This window comes from Nestor notabilis, unplaced genomic scaffold (assembly GCF_000696875.1).
Source record: "Nestor notabilis isolate BGI_N333 unplaced genomic scaffold, ASM69687v1 scaffold2854, whole genome shotgun sequence".
NCBI lineage: Eukaryota > Metazoa > Chordata > Aves > Psittaciformes > Psittacidae > Nestor > Nestor notabilis.
In genome coordinates this window covers 28,503-54,588 of record NW_009925912.1, presented here as the reverse complement: position 1 = coordinate 54,588, position 26,086 = coordinate 28,503, and positions in this window count along the sequence as shown.

The window sequence follows — 26,086 nt, the reverse complement described above, 5'->3', positions numbered from 1 at the left end:
TTCAGTGTGTCTGCAGCTATTGCGAGGAGCCTCCTCACAGGCACCGTTTCCAGACCATGGAAAATGAAGTACTGAAAATAACACATTGATTCTCATGGTGCAGTTCTTCCAAAAGAGAAATCATGCAAAATGTTACCCTCTAGGTCCCTGGGCAGAGCTGTTGTTTAACACTTGGACTGGATTGCCTTCAGGTACTGACAGAATTTGGAAGATGCTACAGAAACCAAAAGCTAAACAATGCTGAGACCCTTTAAAGACATTACAGGCCAAAAGGCTTGTTTTTCCCCTTTCTGCAGAACTAAAGAGAGCAGAACCAGGATTCCCTCTGCTGCATTGTGAACACAACACTGTGTTGAACTCCAGGCAGTTGAAGGTATTTAAATGCACAGTGTGTGTTTAAAGGAACTGGGGAAGATCTAATGCTGGCTCAACGACATACAAGATGAAATAACCCATTCTTAAAGACCAAGGTTAGTTTGAGAAACTGGCAATCTGAAAACACATCCTTCTATTTACAACTGGAATAAACTGTGAAGCAACCAGAGACATGATAAATCTAGAAGCCCTTGCCATGATTTTCACAGGCCTACTTTGCACAGCAAGGCTGGAACTGACTCTGATTTACGTGCAAACACCAAAGTCTGACAAATTGAAATATGTAAAATGAGATAAATGAAAGCAGGTTCCTTCTGAGTTGGGACACCTCTTCCATCTCTAGCAAGTAACACAGCGGAGTACACATGTAAAGCTATTTTATCTGCTATTTCTCGTTGTGAGGTTAAGCTCAAGACAGCAACACTCCGAATTGTTTCGATTTTGTTGGTTTAAACTTGATCCTCAACATTTGGATGGGTTTTTAATTTGATTATACACTCTTCTCAGAATGGAATGCAGAGGGCTCTCTCCAGCTTCCAATTAGGATGATGAGATTACCTGGAATTTCCTAACACTGCAGTGATGCCTTAAAGTGAGGCTGGAGCAGCCCCTTCACCCCAACAGCCCTGGAGGTACTGTGATTTCTAAGAATCTGCATATGCTAATGCTTGCTGTTTGGATGCAAAATCAGCAGCCAAAACACAAATTAGAGCTGGTGGTAAATCGACTCCTGATCTGTTTGGGACTGTGCAATGAGATCCCCCAGGAATTCACTGTAATATGTTCGCTGCTCAGCCTGTTGCCTGCATACGTGGTCACAAGCAGACAGTAAGACCAACACCCTACTAATGAGTGAACTATAAAGTACCAGGATAGCTCAAAAAACATTCTGCCACAAGCTCATGCACTCATTGTTCTTTCTCCTTCCCAGACAAATTATCAGCTGTTAGGGGGGAGGGGGGAATTTATACCTTTTTCATCTCCTGGATCTTCCCTAACCCAGCACATTGCCAACACCATGTTAACGGTTTTTGAATATGCCCCTGAAGAACAAAGATACTGCTTTTGCCAGATCCCAGTATTTACAAGCAAGCCCAAATCTGTGAGAAAATTCAATTGAATGCAGATGGCAGGAAATTCCTCTAAAATGACAGTGGCCAAATTCAAACCACAAGACATGAAAATAACCCAACGTACTAGACATGAAGAACATATCTTATAGATTTTTCCTCATGCAATTCACAATCTGTGATTGATTACTGGGAAGACAGACTGCAGATTTATTGGACTTCTGTAGAACAAGTATTCCATTTGCAACAATTAAATGTTATGTGGTTGAAAACTAGGTTGGAGGAACCAGTGGATGGCTCTGACACTGAGGAATGCATTTCTAGGTTGTCCATAAGACTGTAGCTTGTTTAGTTTTGCACTGTATACTGATTTGTTCAGTGGAATTAACAGAGCTGGCACAAAATTATTGTCATTGTACCAGAAAGCTGAACATGAGAAATATTGTTTGTGCTACTATCATCTCATTTTTTCAATGACAGAAAATGTCAGTCTTTTTGTGATTTAACAGCTAACTTCAACCCTTCAGAATAAAAGGTGCTACACACGTAATAATGTGCAGATGGAGCCTGGACAAATTACAACTGAGCTTCCAACTCAGATAAGGAGAAAGCTGAAGCAGTGTCCATGCCAAAGGGACCGACTGCATGTTGGTGGCTGGACTAAGCTAAATCCTGCTTCACTGAAACATAAGGAATTTCTGCTTTGCTGTGTGTCTGCTGTAAAACTCAAGTGGTGATCCAAGGACTGAAAGGCACAGTCTGATATCAGACAAATCCCAACAAACTGCATCACAGGAAATTAAATAGCCATCTTCTTTCCTTTGGCTCTGCCTCAAATCCAGGTGACCAGGCAATTCTGAAGGACAGCATTCAGACAACATTACATTTCTGCTGTCACTTCTGGGTTTGTTTTGTTCTAGCAAATCTTCAGGATGAATATACTTTGTGTCAATACTCATATGGATGACCTGTCCTTGAGTTCTGGGTATTCTAGTTAGCCAAAGAGAGAGAAATGTTATCAAGCAGCTAGGAAATATGGGAAGACCTTGCTGAAGAGAGGGTGTGCAGAGTAGGTCCTCTACTCTAAAATATGATTGCACAGGATGGATGTGAATTTCTTCATAAATTCTGGTCCCAGATAGTTCAGTTACACACAAAGGGCTAAACTGACCAACACAATTATTCCCCTGAAATGAGGCTTTCCTGAGCCTACAGAGTCCAAACCAACTTTCTTGGTATTCTCTTAAACTGACAGCTTCTCTATTCTCCTGCTTCCCCCCCTTCCTTTCAGTCAGTATCCTGGCACCTCTCAGTTCAGAGCATTGAGGGAAGCAAACTCCAAGTTTGGTCTGAATGTGGCAGCTTCTGTGGGGAACAGGAGTATAATAAGAAACAAAGAGTAAATGACTCCCTCTCTCTCAGACTGTAGCAAGGCACTACCTGGCATCCCTTCTCCACAGAGCACTCTCCTGCCTCTCAGGGACACCCTGCCTGGGATCTCACAGTCCTTTTCCCGGGCAGCAGCAGGCTGTGCAGCTCAGGTGTATTGTCCCCATCAGGTACCATTCCTCTCACTATCTGTTCTACAGTTTTTTCTCACCATCCAGAGGAATACAGCTCCTTCCCCTCAATTCCTAATACACCCCTCCTGCTAAGACAAGATAGGGCAGCAGAGACTTCATGCCGGCCCTCGTGGCACGCTATGTCTGCTTTCTGGCTGCAGCGTGCATTGTGCACTCAGCAACAGACAGAAACTTGGCAGTCCCTTTGCTCACTGCACTGACCCACAAAGCCCTCCCCAGCCTCTTCCCCTGCGTATCCATTGGCTTTCATGGGAATTCTGCACGCGCATCGAAGGGAAAACAGGAATCCTTGCTGAGACCTGCAAAGAATACTCGCCTAGAAGCATGGAAAAGAAACAAACAACCCATTTGCAAATGAAATACCATCTCTTCTCACAGTCACTGGGAAACAGGTAGCAAAAGCAGCGGTTTGGACCCTGAGCTAGAAGGAGATACACAGCATGGATAATCCATTATAAAACAACCTGGTGAAGTGCTCCATCAAGAGCTGCCCCAGTATGTCGTTAGGCACCACTGTAACTTCTGTGCTGGGGCTAGGAATATCTCTTCTCTTTAATTTGTCTCCAGGTCCTTTTTAATATAGCAGTGAGAAAAGCTTTCTCTCCCTCTACCTGTATTCTGCCCCTTCTCCCTGTACTTTCTTCTTCAAAGCAATTCTTCAAAGTCCACAGAGATCTTCATGGAAAGAAGAGTGAAGACACAAAAGCAATTACAACTGAATCATACAAATATAAACAAGTCCCATTCTAATCTTTCAGTGTGTTTATATGGGGTAGGGATAGAACAACTTTATTGCAGTTGTTACCAAATGACACTGGAAAACTCAATATGCAAATTCTAATTGCTGTGGCAGATCTTGGAAGGATAATCAGTCAAACAACAATATTCCAATGCTTCAAGACTGCACTCAAAAGGGCTGCCTGTATAAGAATGTGTTGGTGAATCCCCTACACTCGGTATGTGAACACTACCAAATCAGAGTGCTGATCTGGGAGCAGAAGTAATGCTATTTTGACTCACTCATTTTCACTGAAGCCAATGAAACCCCCCCCACTGAGCTCCATCAGACCCTTTTAAGGATGACAAAGAATCAGGAATGTGATATGATTAACATCTGCCTTTACCATCCACGAGAGAAAACTGGCTCTGTGCCCAACCCTATGCTTTAGGTGATAAAATTCTTCAAGACTTAAAAAAAAAAAAGACTGCTGCATGCATTGAACCCCATTGCCTGACCCTGAATTTCTCTCAGTTACCTCTGATCCTGTAAACTCACATTCTAGCTGAACACAACTGCCAAAAAAAGCATCCAGTCTTAATTTCAGAAGGTCAAGAGCCTTCACTTGTTCCAGGGATTCTTTACATCTTTTATTAAGAATTTATGACCTTTTTCATTCTATTTGTCTGATCTCAGCCCCCAGTTTTTGCTACGCTTTTCTCTGCTGCATTAAGAATCCTCTAATGTACAGAGTTTTCTTGTCATCGAGTCACTTAACCTTTTTGATAAGCTCGAGGCCAAAGCCCTCAATTCCAGGAAGGTTTCTTCAAGGCACTTTCTCCAACTTATCATTTCCACTGGGAGCAGCAGAACACTATGGAACACCTCATGTACTGTCACTGCTCCCTACAAATGGAGCCTCTGGTCTTCAGGCTTCTTAGGACAAGGTGCCCCTCTTGTCATTATTGGGCATGGCATCAACCTTCACATCATGCAGAAATTTCCATCAGCAATGGTTTAAAAGCTCTAGCCTCAAGTATTAAGAACTCCTGAACACTCCATACGCAAACGCTCTGGATCCACCTACTTTCTACTTGCTACAGGCAGCTACTCTGAGCCAGGACTTACTCTGTTTAGTAAATGCTTCAGTAATATCACATAGTGTGTGTTGGGGCTTCTTTGGGTTTTGTTTGTTGAGGTTTGTTTTTTTGTAAGAAAACCTCATCCATTAACCTCATAACCTCATGGAAATCTGACATCACATTTCTTGGACAAGAGGCACTTTCGTTACAACCACACTAAACTAACTGTGCGCCCACTCTTCAATACTTCAAACCATGATATTGCCAAATATGAAGTCCCACTAACTGGCCCACCACCCCCCTACTAGTTCATCTTTTCTATTGGTCCAACATTGATTTCATGCTACCTTTTCACAGTGATGCAATCAGTAAAAGGATGAGGCATAAGGAGAAGACAGCCGTGCTGCTGTGCTGTCTGCTTACTCCACTGTGCAGCCCTTCAGCAAATACCTGACTCCAGTGCTGCAACATGTCCAACAGAAATCATGGAAGTCAAAGCTCCTTTGTGCCAGAAATAGGACAGATACCCCTGACTTTGTAGACAGTGATCAAACAGAAAGATAGGTGAAATGGGGTGAGGGGGAGGAAAGGAACACAAGTGGAGTGTGTGCCTTCCCCACAGTCAGTCAGTCAATAGCTGTTCTATATCCAGGAAACACACTGCAGCAGCAGCTGGGGCTGTCAGAACCTATCGTGGCTATTAAACACCTCGGGCAAGCTATCCTTTGGTTCCTATTAGTATTATTATTTTAACAAGATAAGGAGAGCTCTAAGATCCTCCCATTACCCTTTTATTTCTGCCTCTGAAGCGCTGCTTCACAGTGAGCCTTGGAAGACTCCTTCTCCCATGCTCTGCTCTGTAACAATCTTAACTCCTGCCAGCACTGCGACCGGAGACAGGATTCAGACATCTCACAGCTGTGTGCATCAATAGGATGAACTCACTGCAGACCTCTGGGGTCAGCCTGGGCTTCATTCAGACTTGTGCAGGAGTCAGCAAAGCCAACTGAGTCATACGCAATCTGCTTCCCACAGAGCCATCAGCTTTTGAGGATGAAGCAGTTGCCACTGCTGCAACACCATTTTTTGTCACACTTCTGATCCCCTGTGATTCACCCCCACTTCTCCCATGCACTCGGCTATCTTATCCCTGCAACTTCTTTTTCCCAGTCTCTCTGTCTCCTGGCCATGCTGAGGGCAGCACAAGACAGCTGTGTGACAATGGTTGTCCAGTCACTCACATCCCACTGTTGAAGCAGAGAAAGCATCAGGGTAGCTCCTGTCTTCAGAGCAGAGACCAGGAGGAGGAAGAGATCACTCCAGCTAGACAGAGAAATAACAAGAAAGGGGAGAAAAGGCCTGGAAAAGTAAAAACCCTGACATTTGGCTTGGAAAAGCAGATTCATTAATCTGGGGTGAAAGAATAGACACATACTAGGAAGGTGGTTGGAGAGAGGAAGGCAAGTGGATGGCAATGATCCTACAGAATACACGGCTGTTTGTTGTTTAAAAATGGAAGCATAAGTAAATGCACAGGGTGAAATTAAGGACAGAAAGCATCAAAACACAGCCTGAGGAGGGAGATCTATTCAGCTACAAAGACATTTCTCCAGAAAATGCACTCCTTGGCCATATGGATAAATCAGCAGTAAATCCGCAGTACAGAGCAACCCCACACTGGCAGGAGGAAGATCATTTGGCCAAACAGCTCTTCAGTCTTTGTGCCTGTCTTTGACAGAAGTTCAGGTAGGGCACATTGTACAACAACTTCATATAAAAGGCACACCAAGAAAGGCCAAGAGGTCTGTAGACAGATTCGCAGTGCCTCTTCTTCCCCACTTGGAAACAGTGATAACCTCATGCCGCAAGGGTAATGTACTTTTTTAAAAGAACCAGGCGAGCCTGTAATAGAAAATGCTGTAAAGAGTGCAGAAGGTTGTTGCTAAAAAGGGAGAAAATCTATGGAGGAGCAAAGACAAGGAGTAGCACCCAAGAGCAGAAGAAAATGAAAGGATGAGGACCTAAAAATCCTATGACAAGCCCTACAAGAGCATTGCTGTGTTCGCAGAATTGCCTGAGTAAGCTCTTTAAGGGAAACACACTTACAGTAAGTGATGTGTAACTCGTGTATGAATCACCCCTCTCCCCATTCCATACTCTTTGCAGAACAAAAGACATAAAAGGTACACACTTCTGTACTGCTCTTTGCACAAATAGCTCGCTCAGAGCTGTGCTGGCTGGGCATTCACAACACAGATACTTCCCACGAGTGTTGCTCGTGGTGACAACTTCTCCTCCAGCATCTAGCTGGCAGCACTGTTGGGCAGCTGTTTTTACCAGGAAAGGTGAAGGTTAACCCCTCCATCCTCTATAGCCTGCTTGGCATCTCCTACAGTCACAGGATTTTCAGTTTTGTGAGGTTTTTTCCTTCCCTTGCCTTGAGCTGTTTCCTGCCCAGGTACTGTCAGCATCCCCACGGATCCTGGTAACTCCGGGAAACACTCAACTATTACTGGAACAAGAAGGGTAAAAACATGTAATTTGATTTACTGCACAGGCAATACTCAAGTGAAGAGAGATGAAACAATGCCTCTGCCCACAGTGGGTAGGATCTCCAAGATCTCAAGCCTGGAGCCAAAAGACACTTCCACAGCATGAATTACAAATTGCTCTTTAGGGAAAACAAAGCAAAAGAAACAAAACCCCCACCTTTAACAAGTACTGATGATGCATATCTAGCAGAAGTAAAAAAATTCAAGGGCAATTACAGATCCCTGGAGGGGAGCAGATAAAAGTGAACGGGAAATAACTAGAGGAATTCCAAGATCCTTTAACTGGGAGCAAGATTTCTACCGTGTGCCGTAAGAGGGCCAGTGTGCAGCAGCACAAGCAGCACCATTGCATGTAAACCCCCCCACGGTACTGACAATCTCAGATGATTTAGGCCACATGTTGAAGAGCTGAAATAGCCAAGTGAGCTTGATCCATCAGGAAAAGTCAGCTGTCTTGGAAGTGCTGTGGAGGTAAGTTACGGAGCAGGGTTTGCTATTACTGAAGGGTGAGTCACTTTCCCTGGGGTGACTGGGCAGTGTGGTATGTACGGCCATGTGTTGAGATGATAATGCCTCTCTCTGCCTCACCGATCTACTGGTTGATGGGGCATTTGCTGCAGCAGCTCCTGGAACAGTCTCGAGGTCCTGAAAGTTGTGCCTGGTCACACTGCAGTGCTGTGTCAGTGCGATTCAAAAGCTAGACTCTCTCTCGAAGTACTCCTGACGCCATTCTCCTTTTCACAAGTAAACAACAAAGAAGTCATTTCAGTTTCTGTAAACATGTTTTGCTTCATGAGCTGGCCTGTTTGGTGTGCGTTACATGCCGTGCTGGCACGGGCTGGGATGTCTTACAGAAATGCTTTCCACTAATACTGGAATGCTGGGTTGCACAAGAGAGGCATCAAGAATCAAATCTGCCTTTTCCCCCACAATTTCAGCTCCGAAGAATTGGTTTTATGTGAATTGCACATTCCAGTTTGACAAAGCCCTTGGGTGCGAGGCAAAGTTTCAACAGCACTTCTGTCTTCTCCGTTTTTTCAGAGAAGGAGAAGAAAATGCTAATATTTAAATAAAGCCAAATGAGCACTTCCTAGGCTGAAGTAGGGAACGCTAATTTGTTCCACAACAAAGCCGCCACTCCTGTTCTCACTCTAACTGAACCTAGAATAAATACAGTGCATGCCAGGAGAGCAACTGAAAGGAGATTTTACACCTAAAACTTGACATAGGTAATAGACCAGTAGATGACTGGTGTGGGAACTCGAAAATAAGCAGAGCAGAAAAATCTTTTGTTTGGCAAATGGGATGGGGTTTTGCATCCATAAACTAGAATTATGATGCACTCCACTGAAGTGTATTTTCTCTCCCCTCTGGTCTTCTCTGGGGCTGATTCTTACAACTCCTCCAATGGAACTGGCAGAGGACAGTGGCCCTGATGTGGTTTTGATGAAAACTTCTTGTTAAAATAATTGTTTCATTTTTGCTCTCATTTGTTTATTAATGAATCCTCCAAAGTTTCCGTTGGGGATCTTCCCATCAGACTGTTCTGACAAGAATCCCTATTCTTCCTAATAGTGCATTCAGTACTTACTTCAGAGTTCCATGTCTGTTATGAACTGAAAACTGAATGCAGTCAACACTGCAGCTAGTCTTGTGAAGCTCCCAAATGATGCTGCTTCCCAGGCTACACGTAGCATCTAACTCCTTGTCTGTCATCCCTCCCCCTGAGCTGTCATTCACCTGCTTTGTACAGCTTCTTATGAAGCCAGCAGGGCTCTCCAAGATGCTGCCCGCAGTAGAATAGTGACCAAGAGGACACTGCAGAAAACACACGCACAGGAACATTGTGTACTGTGGGAAATGGATCACAGAAAGAAGCTGAATACAAGGTCCAGTGAAAATCAGCAGGATTTGTACTACTCCATTTCAGAAAAAAAGAAGAAAAATTAAGCCAGTTTTGATTGATTAAAACTCCCCCTGGAGAGAGACTTTTTCCAAGGGCATGTAGAGATAGGACAAGGGAGAATGGCTTTAAACTGAAAGAGGGGAGACTGAGATGAGCTCTGAGGCAGAAGCTCTTTCCTGTGAGGGTGCTGAGGCGCTGGCACAGGGTGCCCAGAGAAGCTGTGGCTGCCCCATCCCTGGCAGTGTTCAAGGCCAGGTTGGACACAGGGGTTTGGAGCAACCTGCTCTAGTGGAAGGTGTCCCTGCCTGTGGCAGGGGGTTGGAACTGGATGAGCTTTAAGGTCCCTTTATCGTGACTCTTCATGTCCATAACAACGCTGTATCTGATCATCTGTTATGGAAAGTACCAGCCTGGCTCCACCCTCTCCTGAAAGCTTATCAAGAACTGTGGCTCAGCTCACTACAGCCCACTCAAACCTTCACACTTCATTCTGTCTAATTTGGGAGCATCAGGGCCTTGCATGAGGTTCAGGAGACACACACATGCAACTCCTGGTCTAAGGTGGCAGAATCAACCTGTGGGAAGTATCTCTGTCTTTTCATTAACTCCAGAACAAGCCTATAGATTTGGCCTCTCAGCAGAGATGGTTTTAATTTGAACATCTAAATTTAGCTGGGATGCCACTAGTAAGATGTCTTAGTCCAGAGGGACCTTATGATGTATTTGATTCTTCAGCTGGAACAGATCCCTTATTTTTATCTCCAGAATCACTGGTTTGGGGTTTTTTTTCAGTTGGTTGGGATTTTTTTTTGTTGGTTTTATTTGGTTGGGGGGGGGTTAATTTATAAATAAAGGCTACAGTTTTCAGATGCACATTATGCAACCAGACACCTACAAGCATCTACATGTAAAGAATCCTGCTTTCCAAGAAGCTGGCTTTTCATCTAAGTGCATGAATGAAGACAAAGAACGCAGCTTCCCCGCATTTCAGTTTGAACCCGGCAACCCCAGCGTCACTTCTGGCTGCTTAAAAGTTGCTCAGACGGCCGGGAGAGCCGGCGCCCTGCTGTATTCGGCAGCAGAAGCCCCCGGTGCCTCAGCTGGAGCTACCAGCAGCCTGTGCATAAACGCAGAGCGGTGCGACTGAGCTCGGCAAGTGAAAATCCCTCTAGTGGGGTGACATCGGAATCGTAAAGCGAGCACAAGCCCGGACTTGCTGCAGCCTCCCAGCAACACGCACTCACGCTCTGCAGCATCCTAAGCAAAGGTGCTGCTCTCTGCTTGCGCAGCACAATGTCAGGAGCCAGCTCGTTTTCGCAGGACGAATTCCTGCCTTTTCTTCCTTCAGTGCTTCACACGCCCAACGGGAAAGCTTCTCTTGGACACGATGTCAGCTCTTAAATAAAATGGATTTTGCTTTTGTGTTGGAAGTGTTCTGAATTCAGAATCGAGGAAACAAAGACCCCTCAAAACTCACTACGGAGAAGGCACAGGAAAGCAAGTTTTCTAACTTCCACCACAGGTAACGGCCCCTCTTCTGCTGCTCACATTGTCCTTGTTATCCAGACTCTCACTGCACTTAGCCAAACTCCCATCAGCTTCAACAAAAGCCAGATCAAATCATTAGGTTACTAGTATATGTGTATCTTTTAACTGGATGCAAAAGCTTTACAGCCCACAGCACTTCACATTGCTCTGAGATGTCACAGGTATTGTAACTCAGCTCAGCCCCTGGTGTCACCTTTCCAGCAGCCACTATCTTATCTATTATCTTTGCTCTTTAGTCTTAAATGAAGTTCATTCCAGTCAGGCTGCAGCGTTTACTCCAAAAGCATCTTATTTCTTGCTGAGCACATTCTTTGGGCCACCAGAGTGCTTCTATGCCAGATGTACAGTTCTGTACACAGTAATGGGCTTCATGAATTTAAACCATTATGAAGGAGTTTTTCAACTGCCCCTTGAAACAGTGAATGAAAATGCAGCAGAAGAAACATCCACCCACTGGGCTCATGTCCATGCTGTGCTAGAACATCTCACCAAGATCAGCTTGGCACTGCATACAAGAAACAGCTGTAAAACGCTACAGGAGAAATCCTTGTTTAGAGTGCAATTAGAATGTGCTTTTCTTGCTTAAACAGATTGTGACGTGAAAATAAATATACACAGGAAAGCTCAGATTTACTGCTCTGTTAACTAGACAGGTCTCCTATGGCTTGGATCATGCAGTGACAGCCCCTGCCCTCCCCCTAAACTCCTCTCTGCTCTCAGCGTCAGTCTATAGATGAGTATCACCCTGTTTCAAAACATCATTTTTTTCTCTCTTTCTGTCCTTTAGCATGATGCAGCTCCCTCCTTGCAGTCCAATTCCTTCGCTTCCCAACCACCACCCCACTCGTATTCCCTTCGGGAAGGCCACTGAATTCTCTTGATGCAGATTCAGTTATCCAGGAGACAATGTCTTATGCATGGGACATCAATAACCCCCAACAGAGGCCCCTGGGCATTTATGTGCCCCTGTAGAAGAATTATTGGCTCTTTCTCACTTGTTTAGAGAAAGGGCACCTCTGCTTCTCCCCACATTGTGCCTGCACACTGGACAGTATGTGGACATAAACTCTCAGACACAGTGAGTCTGGTATGTCCAAGATGGGACCATCTGCTCCGTAGTACTTCTCTGAGCATGTCTGATGGCCAGGACACCTAAATAGCCAACAGTATTTTAGAAAGCCTCACACAAGCCTCCTCTCTTTCTACCTGGGAAAATGTCCTGGAAAGAAATGGGGAAAAGTGGGAATAAAAGCCCAATCTGGAGAAGCCTGGCAAGTATCGTACCAGGGCTGTTGCCTGTACTGCCGCAGGAATGGGACTGCACCGTCACCAGCACTGCCAAAGGCACTGCTTCTGAAGCAGAAAGGAAAGACATGCCTGCTTGCTTTCTCTTCTCACCACCCATAATCACAAACAGTTTGATAACTGGCCATTGATGCATGTTAAATAATTACACCTCAACCCATTTAATGTGTATAGCAAACTACTGCCTCGTCACAGCACAAGCGTAGCGAAATACACCTACTTGGATTAGTCTTACGAATAACACAGAGATACCACCACTTCACTCCTCAGCTTTTAACCTGAGGCCTCCCTCCATGTTGCTGGGAGCTGATGTTTCCTCCTGCACAGCAGGATTAAAGCAGAGCCAAAAGCCCACATCTCCCCACACTGCAGCTTGCTCAGTCACGTCTCAGCACCACCAGCCCAAACTTGTCTGCCTCCATAGGAACTGCATCCTTACTAAACCAGAGAGGAGGTCCACAGTCTGACTGCACTCTGCACAGCATGCTCTGTAAGGGAGGTTTTGGTCAGCATTGCTTTCATACTGAGCAGTTCAAAAGGAAAAAGAGCAAATAAGGAGGCAGTGCTAATATCAGACTCTCAGATAACTATTCTGTCCATTCAAATTTATCAGAAGAGGGTTTTGGAGTGAAGGTGATCATCTCACAAGCAAATCAATCTAACAGCTGAAGACCACCTCTTTTCTTTGGGCTAATCTTGTCAGAAACTTACTTCTTTCCTGAAGGAAAGTCCAGTCATACCTGAACAACAAAGAGCAGCCACAGAGCAGCTTGATGAAGAAAGGCTGAGGTGATTTATGTAAGGATGGAGCATGTCCTGCCATGAAGAGCTTACAAATGAGAAAGAGTTAAAAGACACACCAAGCCTTTGAAGCCGCTTTATCAGCTTGAGGAAAACTGCTAGGTAGCAAAGAGCAGAGTTGAACTCCTCCGCTGAGAGATCAGTGGTCACCAGTCTCTAGAGATGATTTCTAGACCACTTCGAATTCCTTTCTGCCAAGCTCAAAAGCACTAAGATTCCAAGAGATACACGTAAGAGGAGCATTTTCAGAGCTCATCGTTCTGCTGATGTCCACAAATTGCTGCTGCCACCTGCCCTCCACAGCTGCTCAGCACCTTATGAAGGAATCAAGCTCCTGTTCCAGATGTTCTTGTGTGATTTTAGAAGTCTCAGTTTATTCTACTTTCTTTCAGCACTTGACACCATATTCACAGCTTCACTGTAGCTACCTTATTTCCAATTATTTAAAACATTTCCTCTCTCTTCCCATGCAGTTTCAACCTGAAACAATCTGGTTCCTCACTCAGACTAAAAGAAAATACTAGGATCAGGGTGGATGAGGAATGAATGGAGTAAGTACAAAAGCATGCTTAACTGAGTGAAGTACCATATTCAGACGACCAGTTGCTCATCCAAGACACAATTTTCCCATGTACTCTGCCAGTGCCACAAGCTGCACCCATGATTTTCTAACATCTGTGGCTGATGAGCAGGCTCCACTCCCAATCAGGAGAAAACTGTGACCCCCAAAAACATTCCTTTACCAGTAAGACTGATTTTAGGTACTTGAATCTCAGGTGGCACATCACCATGCTACAAATTCAGTGGAAGAGCACTTGAGGGTAGTGAACAAGCCAAAATAGCAAAAAGCTCTGTTTAATCTATCAATGACTACCTTTTATCAAGAATATAGCTAATGGGCAAGCCAAAAGAGACACTCTAGAAACAGAGGGAATGTCAGACATAGGTGGTAAAGATGAGCAAAAGCAGAGAATGTAGCTCAGATTAGGAGATCCTGCAGAGATCTGGAAGCTTTATCTCAAAAGCCAAGATAAATAGGAGGTGACCAATCTACATCATGGATAAAGCTAACCATAGAGTAGTTAATTCTCACCTCCTCATGTCATGAGAAAAAAGATGTTCAACAAAACTTCAGCAGAAAGAAACTATCCCATAACTACTCTGCTGCAACATCCCCACTGAAGCATCCAGGCCTCACTGCTGCCTCACATGGGACTCTGAACTAGATGGACCAATGGTCCAACTCACTTCAGCAAGGCCTTTGTTTCTGCTCTCAGCAGTTATCGTTCCTACAAGGAAAGGGCTTTTCTTTTTGATTTTCTGAGTTGTTTTAAGAAAGCAATTGCAAAGTTGAGAGGGGCAGAGAGCACACGACTTCCGTCACCGAAGGAACAGACAAGATCCTCCCAGGAGCTGGTGTATAATCAGAGCTGTATTAATTGGCATCACTAACAGTCACCTTAAGCAATAAAACAGTCTCAGAGCTGGAAGAGTCCATTAGAGAGCAATTAACCCAGAATAACAGGGAAGGTAATAATTTTCCATATCATACCTTCAGCCTTTCAGACACATGGCACTGAAATGCAGTACAGCTCAGTTGTAAATCAACTGTGCATCACAGGACTATTAAATGCTTTCAAACCATTCAAAAAGTGTTTTCCCACTGCTTGGTACAAATTGAATCAAGATGTATTCACAGCTGTAGGAATATCAGAAGGAATAATAATTTCTTTTCTCTCCATTTCAAAATTAATTCCTATTGGTGTATCTAATTTAATAGATTTTTTTGGTCTTATTTCACAGAATATGGCTGAAATGTAGGAAAGAGAAATGGTTGTTGACGCCTCAAGCAGACATCTCTAGTCCTGAGTGGAAGCTTATTGTACAATTAAAATAAAACTCCAAAAAGAAGATCTTTAAACTAACTTATAATGCTTTTTAGAAAGCTCATAGTGATGAATTTGCTGCTTGTTTACTAACAAAATCCAGCTTAGATTTAAGATGAAAGTAGCAGAAAAACCAGATGTTTGAACAAATATCTGAGCCTAACGCAGCACAAAAACAATTCAGTCCTCATGTTTTTAATGATTCCCCCCATTTCCCATTCCATTCTGGCTCCCCTGAAGCAAGATGCCCTTTTAAAATGATCACATTCTACTCTAAAGGTCATGCTATAAAACTCAAGTGTGTGCCTGTACCAAGCAAACCGAGTTCAATCCTGTGACGAGTTTCCTTCAGGACAAGAAATGACAAGTTTCCTTCCCTAATATGTTGTTAAATATTGTGCAATCCAATCAGTAAAATAATACTGAGGAGCACATAGATTATGGTCTCTCTCCTGATCACTCTCCTGTAAAGTACAAAGCAGAGGAGGTGCCAAATGAAAACATCATGTGGCAGTTTCTATATAATCAGAATGCTTTCAGTGAGGAGGTTAACTTAGGAAACTTCATCATTGGTGGATATTGTGCATATTGGGAATGAATGTGTTCTAAAAGTCATTAGGAAAAATTGGGATATAAAATTGGTCAAGGTCTATAAGGTTCTTCCCTGTGAGGGTGCTGAGGTGCTGGCACAGGGTGCCCAGAGAAGCTGTGGCTGCCCCATCCCTGGCAGTGTTCAAGGCCAGGTTGGACACAGGGGCTTGGAGCAACCTGCTCTAGTGGAAGGTGTCCCTGCCCGTGGCAGGGGGTTGGGGCTGGATGAGCTTTAAGGTCCCTTCCAACCCAAACCAGTCTGGGATTCTGTGAAACAGAACAACACAGGTACTAATTAAAGAAGTCCCTGGCCTGCACACTGTTAGTGGCTGGGAGAAAGGAAGTTTGACTGCATGCTTACCCCCTTCTTCGGCTCTGCCTTCAGCATTTGCTCCCAGCTCCAATAAGATACAGAGTATTGGACTGCAAGTCCAGTACTGGTGTTTATATGTCAGAAAGGACCGAGCCTCATGGAAGTGAGATTAGAAGGTTGCCTGAGACGTTATCTATACAACTCTGCCTCAAATCAGAATAAATTCTTCCCCAACAGATGTGTTTCCAAGGTGTTCTTAAATACAGTAAGAGGTGATGACTTCACAAGCTCTCTGCCCTTCAACAGGTTGAGGTCTCACTTTGATCTACAAGGGCTGATCTAGTTTTATGTGTGGGACAGACACAACTACATCATTATCATGGTGCTAAGAGTTAGGCTTTCTAATGTCTTTCCTCCCCAAGCAAATCCATACTTATTTCATACTAAGTAGCTGGCCATCACCTCCTATACCTAACAAATAAAGATGCAGTCAAATCTTGTGCCTTGTTACATAAAAATCAGGAAAAAAATCCCTCTCACCAATTTATTTTTAAGTTATTATTATTATTAAAAGTAATTGTGGGCAGCAGTCAGAAACATCCTCAAATTCACCCTTCAAATCTAGGAGAAAAGGTAGCACTATGGCACTAAATGCCTGTGTTGGTTATAAATCAAGGCAGTGGGTTTCCAAACCCCCACCTCATTTTGCACTGGAACAGAGGCAGAACAAGCACACAGTCATGTACCAATTCTCACGCCAAGGAAGCGGTAAGTCCCAAACCACACTTACATGATCTCAAGCCCTCATCTTGAAGTAAAGCATTACTAATCATTCAGGGCTGTGGACGACTAACAAGAGGATTTGGTTTGCCATCAACCTCAAATCAATCTGGGATCTAAACCTCAACTCTCTGCAAGCCTGAAAGCAACTGAACAATTTTAGGTAAGGCTTATCTCTGCCATTAGGACAGCAAGAGAAACAAAATCCTGAACCCAGACTCCGGAGTTTTATTACTGAGACATACATCTGGGAGAGAAAAAGAACAGGACTTCCATATAAACATCTTTACAGTCTCCTCTTAAACAAAGGCCTAAACCCCTATGCTACCTAGATATACCACCAATATATATTTGAGGCCTTTTTATGCAAAGGAAAATGATTATTTCCAGTTTTCTGCTGGAAAATAATGCTGTCGAGTACAGCTGGGGAAAAGGTATGATCTGTTTGCAATCAATAGGGTCTACTTTCAACTTCAACGGTGTCACCATGTGATTGATCACTGTAGGATCACGGGTTCTATGTAAGTCATGACAGACATACTAGCTGAGACTGAGCTTTCAAACAGTAGAAACTACCATCTCATTCTCTCATCTTGTGCTTACATAAAAGGGTATCACACTGGTAACTCTCCCCATTCTCTTGCATCTATGCGTAATGGGGGAGATAACTCAGAACAGAGTGATGCCTATGTAGTACCAAGCATGTCATTATTGTCTAGCTGAAAATCTACACAGCAGCTCATATCCTCCATTTCCTTCTAGATTCCTTGAAATTACCTTGTATCTATGTCATTTCCCCTCAGTGACCGTGTACTTCATTTTGTTACATACAGACACACTCATCCCCAGCTAAGCTTTAGCCAATACAGTTAATAGGATCTAACCTATTCTATTTTTTGCATGAAATATATAAACCAAATCCATCTCCTGTTACTCTTTTATTACTCATAAGCATATACTTCTACTTGGTTTTAATTATACTTTTGAAATTGCATCTCCATTTTTCTTCTTTTCTGGTACCTGCATTTTCAAAAGGTACTTAACATGCAGATTAGATTGTGCCCTTTGATACTAAGTTTTCTAGTTGTTGCATTGCTTTGATTATTTCTAACACCTGGGATCAGCATGTGCCATTTCAAGGCATGAAAAAGTTCCTACAATAGAATAGTCAGTTCCCAGTAAAGGTTCTGCAGCTTGCACTATTGATACTACATACCTCAAGAGAGTCAAAGTGTGCTGAAAGCACTCCAGAAGCACATTTCTTCCCGGCTTTTCTCTCATTCCAAGCTCTGAACACTCGAGCAGCCAGCCAACAAAGCCTTCTAGCATCAGCTCCTAAATTCCACGGAAAGGCATGTTAGGTGCTTGAGCATTTTTCTTACAGCTGGCCCTCGGAATCTGCCTGCTTTGAATGAGCATTGCTGCAAGAGGTCCTGACATGTTGCTTTTAAGACACACAATTTGCCCTGGGTGCAGGCACTTGTTTCTGTGTGAAACAGAGGGGTAGGGGATTGGGGAGAGACAGCTTGAGCAGGAAAGTGGATAAACTATTTTGTCTATTAGTCACAGTTAGGAAGATCAGTCCCTGCGTGTGCAGTTTGCTGTTTTCTTCAGTTCAGATGCACAGGTCTTGTGCAGTCTCAGCTGCTGCTTCTTCAACAGGGTTAAGTGGCTATTGGAAAACCACTGTGAATGGATGGGCCTTTTCTGCCACAGCGTCTAGGTTCCTCTGGCTGGAAGGACAACCCAACGTGGCCTTCCCATTTGAGCCTGGCTGAAGTTTATCTCTCTATTTCTCCCGTTTATTCTACCCTATTGCCCTGCTTGTCTCAAAATGCCTTGTGTTTCACTGCTCACAAGGATACTGACTGTCTAAGGAGGCATGGTATAGTCTGGCCACTTCCTCTGCTCCGACCATTTTTCCTCTTCTCCTGTCTCAAAGTTTCAAGAATTACTTATGTGTAAGGAGCAGCCAACAGTGAGACCAGGATTTTTCCAGTGGATTTTCTGCAGCTTGAAATCCCACAGCCATGAAGTTAAAGCATTTCTTGCTCCTCTCTTAAATACCTTTCCTATGCCAGAGGAAAATCCAAAGCGCTACCAGCCCTTCACTTACGTTTTGTTTTCCTGTTGTAAATGATAGGAATCGTTCCTCTCCTTCTACACACTCAAGTAGCTATATGAAAGTTTCATTTTTCCACATGGGATTACCTAAGTGATAAACAACCTCTTACTGTGCCACATCACTGTGTCAGTAGTGACTGAACAAAGTACAAAATTAGACAGTGTAACTTCCAGGTGCCAAAATAAAATTCACTTAAAGCTTTCTTCTCCCAAGTAACAAGTGACAGGATAAGAGGTAATGGCCCCGGAGCTGCTCCAGGGAAGGTTTAGATTGGATGTTAGGAGCAATTCCTTGCCCAGGGGGTGATCAGGCATTGGAATAGGCTGCCCAGGGCAGGGCTGGAGTCACCATCCCTGCAAGTGTTCACAGCCTGTGTAGATGAGGCCTCACTGACATGGTTTAGTGGTGAACTTAGCAGTGCTGGAGAAACGGTTGGATTTGATGATTTTAAAGGTCTTTTCCAGCCTGGTTGATTCTATCATTCTATGATTGCTGGGAAAAAAGAGAAAGAAATGAGGGAAAAAAACCCCAAAACAACCTGCCAAATATTTAGCAATACGTGATTCAGCGTTTGCTCTCTAAAGCTGTGATCTGACATTGTCTGCAGCAGAATCCAACTACAGCTCATCATAGACAGAATCACAGAACGGTTTGGGTTGGAAAGGACCTTAAGATCATCTAGTTCCAACGCCCTGTAATTCCTTTATCTGACTGTGTGCTCAGCTCCCTGATTCGAGGAGTTTTACTACTCCTGATTCTCCAGGTAATCACAGCACACGTGGTTTCTCCTGTTGCAGCTTGTACCCCAAAACTGACCTTTTGACAAACTGCACAGATGAAGCTGTTATGCCATCCATGTTTTCCAACTGGGAGAAAAACCAGTCTTAAAATCCATCTGAGATCATTGCAAAGCAGCTGATACCATTCAAGAGGCCACAAACATGTGGGTGAAATGCTAAATTTTCAATGCTCTCTAAAGAAAAAAGAAAACAGGAAGATCCTTATGAAAACACTAAATGGGAGATATTATCTTGCCTGACAAAGGCTTGCACTGCAAGACCACTAAACTAAAGAAACTGAAAATATACCCTTTAGCAAAGAATAAAGTTGAAATCAATCTTAGCTCTCTTGTTTACAAACGGAATCTGATCCTCATATTTCAAAGTAGCTGAAAATGACTCAAGACAAATTCACAAATCCAGTTACTCAACATGAGATAATGGAAATGATGGCTCTAAAACTCATGAGGGAAGCTTCTGAGAAAATTTCTGGAAAGTGCTGTACAGTTATGAATGATGAAACAATGGATTTCTGCAAAAGACAGCCAGTGGTTTTATGTCTGCACTATGTGGATGACAACATGAGCATTCATACAGAGCTCACCAGATTCTGCAATCCGTTCTATACTTGTGGTGAAATGACATCAATAAGCAGAATGCTGAGTGCAGATCTAAGGGACAGCCAGTGGTATGGATAGTGCTACAGCAGCACTGTTAAAATGGCAAGCTTTGCATCAGCCTGACTACAAAAGGAAGAACTAGAACTCATTAATACTCACTACTTTAGACGCTCCCTTATCTATACAGACACTTCTGGAAATGCTTAACTTCTTTGGAAATACCCAGAAGGGATAAAGCATATTAACAGGGCTATGTTGCATACACCACCTAGCATCTGTCTCCTCTGTCTCGCAAGAGAAATAGCTTCACATTCATAGAATCACAGAATGATTTGGGTTGGAAAGGACCTTAAGATCTAGTTCCAACCCCCCTGAGGACTTCTTTGCACATGTGAATCTTGGGAGGATGTAAAGGGTACAGTGAAAGATCCTGAATCAATAGCACAAATGAGAAAGACTTAATTCAGACTTTGGTACTGCATTAAGTACCAAAGAGGCTAGAGATTCAAAGATCATAGAGAATTCTAGACCTGGTAAACAACCAGTCTTTTCACAGCCCTGCAAGGCCTGGGTACATTAACAGAAAAGGCCACTTTCTTACACAAAGACATTAATTTCCTTCAGTCATCCAATTGGGATAAAAGTTACAATTTGTTTGTACCCAATGGCTTTTCACCAAAGATTACTGGAGCGCTTGAATGCAGTTACCAAAAATTTGAAGGGAGTTGTGTAAGTGTATCTGTGCTGAAGTAATTGTTTTTACAGCATCTAGTATTCAATCAATTTGAATGCACCGGCTTAGAAAATGATTCAAGATCTTTAAACTCACATAACAACTCCAAACATAACAGAAATGCAAAAACAAAACAGGCTTCAAGTGGCTGATTCTGATTTCAGCTGTAATTGCCCCATTACTCAGCCTCTTCTGTTGCAAGCCAACTGTAAGCTCACAGTAAAGCCCTTTTAGTTAGTTCAGAAGTATCTCAGCTAGCTCAGCCAAGGCTGGCTTCCAGAACAGCACAACTGATAAAGATACTGATGATGTTACCAGCCATTGGTGCTATAAGCAAGTGCAATTGCAATATTCTCTATCATATTAAAACTAGATGAGACAGTTATTAATCCAGTGTTGTATGGGTTTAGAAAGGAGAACAGAACTGATGATATACGAGTTACAGATCTTTTGGAAGAACACATATCAAGAAATGGTGGGCAAATATGGGTGACTAGAACTTTTGGGGGCATGCATATCATTTCTTTGATCACACTTTAAAAACAGCCTTCTGTCCTCACAAAGCAATGTTGAGTTGGCTCTATGAGCAGTTGCTTCATCTTGTGCTCCAGCTTTCAAAAATAACCTATTGCAAGCATGTATCTGTGAGATAAGGCTCCTCATACACTCAGAACAATCTCCTAGTCCGAATGGCTACTTGTTTAGAGAAAAAGTTGCCTTTCCTCTGAAAACCTATCAAAGGCATGGCAAGAGCCTTGTCTCATCCTAGGGCCTAACATGAAGAGAGCCTGGGTTTCTTATGCTTTCTCTTCTTGATGGCTTCAAGTATCTTCTTTACCCTGTTTATCCCCTGGAAAAGTGGGACAGGAAAAGTGGCCTCACTAAATTAACAGGCTCTCAAACTACTATCTTGAGCTATAAAGGGCTACTCCCCCTCTCACAGAGACAGACAGTTTTCCCTTCCAAACTCAGCATTTTCTCAGGTTATAATTATAATCCCTTTTTTGAAAGGATTAAAGGCCCCAAAACCTCAACTTATTTGTGCCTGTGCTTGTTCTAAAGCTAAAGCATTTAAAGTTCACACATCCTGTGAAAGGGCCATTTCCTCAACTCTTTTAAAAGCTGCAGTTATTAACAGCCTAAACTTTGCATCGAGGTGCTCAACTTGGTCTATAGGCCATGTACTGCTATTTTTGGAGCCACAATGATTACTCAAAAGCTGGTATCAGAACATCTTTCAAGGGAATTTTGTTTAAAACGAGTGGCCTTGAGTCCCTGCTTCCCTGCTCAGTCTGACACCAGAAGAAACCTTGAGAAAAGATCAGACTTTAAGAAATAAGAGCATCCACTACCTACACAGTATTTCTCTCCCTGTAGGACATCCTGCTAGACTGATGCCTTGCCTCTGTTTGCCAAATAGTAAATACTTAAGATATATGATGCTTGATGCCTCTGCGTCCCCTAGGAGCTACTTCAACATTAACAACGTAAGGAACTGATTTGTGTTCCCTCCTCCATTTCAGTACAGAAAACAACAAATGAGAAAAATCCTCATAAAGCAGTTTGTCAGAAACCTTTAGCTTTATCACCAGCACATATATTCCTGTGATTTGTAAGTCTTCTTTCCTTCTAAGAAGTCTGACTTCATAGTTCAGCACAGTTTGATCCAGAGATACTTGGCATCTTTACAGTGTTCAGATAAGTAATGTTTTCATGCAGTGTGACAGTAGTTACTGTGCATATAGCAAAGTAATTCTGGCTCCTGATTTATTACAAATGCTATCAACACAAAATTCACAGTAAGACTTTCATTATATTATGTTTTCTGTATAAACATCTCCATGGGTTTTGCCGATCCATTTTACATCCAAAAACACGTAACAGCAGGGATGCATAAAATATAAATATGTCTGAGTCTGTATTTTGACTATTTCTAAGAAATATGCTTTAAGCAATTAAAATGATAAATAGAATAGGAAAGGAAGCTACTTCATTGTTTAAATCCAACATTTCATGCTCAAATGATTTCACAGGATCTCTCTCTTCTTCAAATTGTCCTTCCATCTACCTGGACTTCCCCCTTCCCCCAACCCCGAAGGAAATGAGCTACAGACAGTTTAGGGGGAGATAAGATTTATGTGTCTTAAACACTATAAAGACTTATTATATATTGCAGACAAAAGTTAGACAGTTCCTGCCAAAACCCCAGTCTATACATCCCAAGCTACAGACTGAGTTGGTGCCATAACCTGCAGTTTGGAATGTGTTTAAATCAAGCATTACCCAAGGTACAGATCAGGTGCTTTCAACCACCCAAAAATGTCAGTACTGAACGTAACCCTGCTGACACTGCTGGCTTTACAGAACTACAGCACAAAGGAAACTTCTTGTGGCATCCAGTTTGTGATGCCTGCACCAACTGTAATATCCAGCTCTCTGGAGCTTTTTGGAGAGGTGGAACCACTCCTCTGGTAAAAGGCATCTTCAGTTCAAAAAGCTTCAGTTTGAGTCCCTCTCACACAAGGTCAGATTCAAAGCCAGGCTTTCAAAGGACAAAATCACACACAAAATGTGTCACTATATTCACACACCTGCCCATGTGTTAGATGTAGATGAAAATTGGGGTGCAGCAGCCTAGTTAGGGTATGACAGCAGCAAATGGGCTCACACTTTGCCTTCAAGATTCAGCCACCAATGAGATAATGCTTTTGCCTTAATTGTGAAGAACTTTACGCAGCATTTGGGTTAGATTTTCAAGTTTCACTCCTTTGGATGGCCAGACATGAGACATTCATTAACTGAAGTGTCAAACAAGAGCAGATGAAAGCGCTATCACCAAGTATTTTTTCTCCAATTTCCCAATTCTTTCAGCAGCTATAAGCAAACAGTAGCACTCTTGTCCATCAGGAAGAGTCTGTGGGCCAGACAGATCCTACTGGCTGGAAACCAAGATAACTCCCATCGAGATTAAAACAGAAAAAAGTAGTAAATTGACTCTATTCTAAAATCTTACAGACATTTGCTGGCAAAAAAAATATATGTACATAAAATGCAGATTCTGAGTTTTCATCTGAGAAAAGATCTTGCTAATGTTTACTTTGTAAAACATGTATTTCTTCTGCTCCCACCCTTAAATCTCTTGTATGCCAGCACTCATTTCTTCATTTGCAAGGTGTTTTTAAATACAGGTAGCAGGTCATATGCATTGCTGTGGCTGCTGATACAATATCCTTCTAGAAAAGCAAGGCTTCCATTATCCCCAGGGACTACTTTTAGAAAGAAGTCCTAGGACACATTAAAGTCTCATTCCTTCTCAATGGGGCTTGTAGATCGACTTTCTTATGCATCTGAACTGAATACAAAGATGATAGTTAGCTAGGAATTCCTGTAGTCATCAAGAAGTCCAACAAGATACCACTTTCCATATCTTTCCTCCTGTGTGATATTACCAAGCCTTCTATGGGCCAAAGCTTCATTTAATTCTACCAAGAAGTAGGATGGAGAACAAACATTCATTGGGTCTAACCAGGAGACTTCTTTATGCTTCAGAAACAAGGAGGTGATGATCTTTAGTAAAAGTCCATCAGTAGATCAGAAAGGTCCTCCTTGTGGCAGGGCAATAAAGGTCACTCCAGCACTGTATAACTTGTTTACACAGCAGGTCTGGTTTAAGATCATCAGCTTAGTTTTCTAAATACCTTCATCCAGTCCTCATGAATGGTCACTGTTGTGCTACTCACTCAGATCTCCAGAAACAGGAGTCACAACAAGAGATCTTATTACTCATTGTGGGAAACAAAACAAAACTCTTTGTAGCAGAAGTACCCATCAGCAGTCTGATCTCCTGAGCTCCACAGGTGTCTGCCAGCGTGATCTTGAATGGCTGCCTTCCAAACACATGCAATTTGGTCTAGACCCCAGCAGCCAACTCTTTTCACACAAACTAGATCTATAGTGAGTGCCAAACTGTTCCACAACTGCAGAGTGTACAGCATGTGTATGTGCAGCAACGCATGTCCAACCCTCTTATAGATAAATAGCTCTCCCATCGCTGCCTTGTTTAGGCTTAGGTTTAATGACAAAACATTCTGCTAATGAAAACAAACCATGACACTCAATCCTACCTTCCCACTGGCTGACAGTGAAATACTGCCCTGCAAAGGATTCTTGCCACCATTTTAATGATGACAAAATGATTCCAAAAGCTAATCCTTGGCTTAAATGAAGTTTGCTAATCAACTTGTTGTGTCATGTATGTTCAGAAAGGAGGCTTGTCTTTATTAGGCTGTAATGTTGAATCAGATACCCACAGGAAACAGCTTCCTTATCTCTTCCAACCCACCCAAATCAGCATAGACACAGAAGTAATGCTCTCATACTGGAAAAGGTCATAGGGCTTATCCTCAGGACCAGCTATTACAGGATTACAGAACACTTTCTACTTTTAAATGCAGGTAAGATGGCAGGAAGGGCACTGACTCGCATTCATCCTCTTTCTGGCAGGCCAATTACAACTCTACTCCCTACTCTCACTTAACACAAAACCTTTCAAGAAGCAGAGCAGACACGGCCTCTGGGAGCTCCCTCCCAGGCATCGAGCTTTGCTGAAGAACCTTGGCCCTGGCTGCTCTTGGGCTACTGAAACCCAGCTGAAGTAACTTCTGCAAATGCAACTCGGTACTGGCCCAACTTCCAACTTCCACTGAACACAACAGCTAATGTTAAGTCAGACTTCAAGGCAAGAAGCATCTTCAGTGTTCAACAGAGATATGAATGAACCTGCACAGAGTTCAGGGTAGTAACCAGGTGATGGACTGAATAAGGAGACTCAGTAAATCAGTCCAGGACAGGTTGCAGGACTGTGTTCAGGATAATGCTCTCCCTCAAGTTCACAGTCCTCTCTAGCTTGTGTTATGCCTCAGAATGCTTTATGAACTGCCTAGGAGGGTTTCTGAAGAGGAAGGACGAGAGAAATTTGTGCTTAAGGAAGCACAGTGTCATCCAAACTTGTGCAATAGTGGAACAGTATTGCTGGGACCAGGGTAGGGACAGGAGCAGCTGCTCTGAATATTCACATAATCAAGATGTCCAAATGAAAACCTGCGGTTGTAATGGTTGCCATTTCTGCTTGCTAATTTTCCCCCTGTTGCTGCATACATAACTCAGCCTGCCTGACAGGCATATGTACATGACAGTTTTGTACTTGCCAGAACACTTACAAATCTCTCTATGGTCAAAGTATCTCCAGGCCCCTAGTAAGATGCTGTACTCTTTGTTTAGATAACACACACAAGGCTTAAAGGCAGTTCCCCCCCCAAA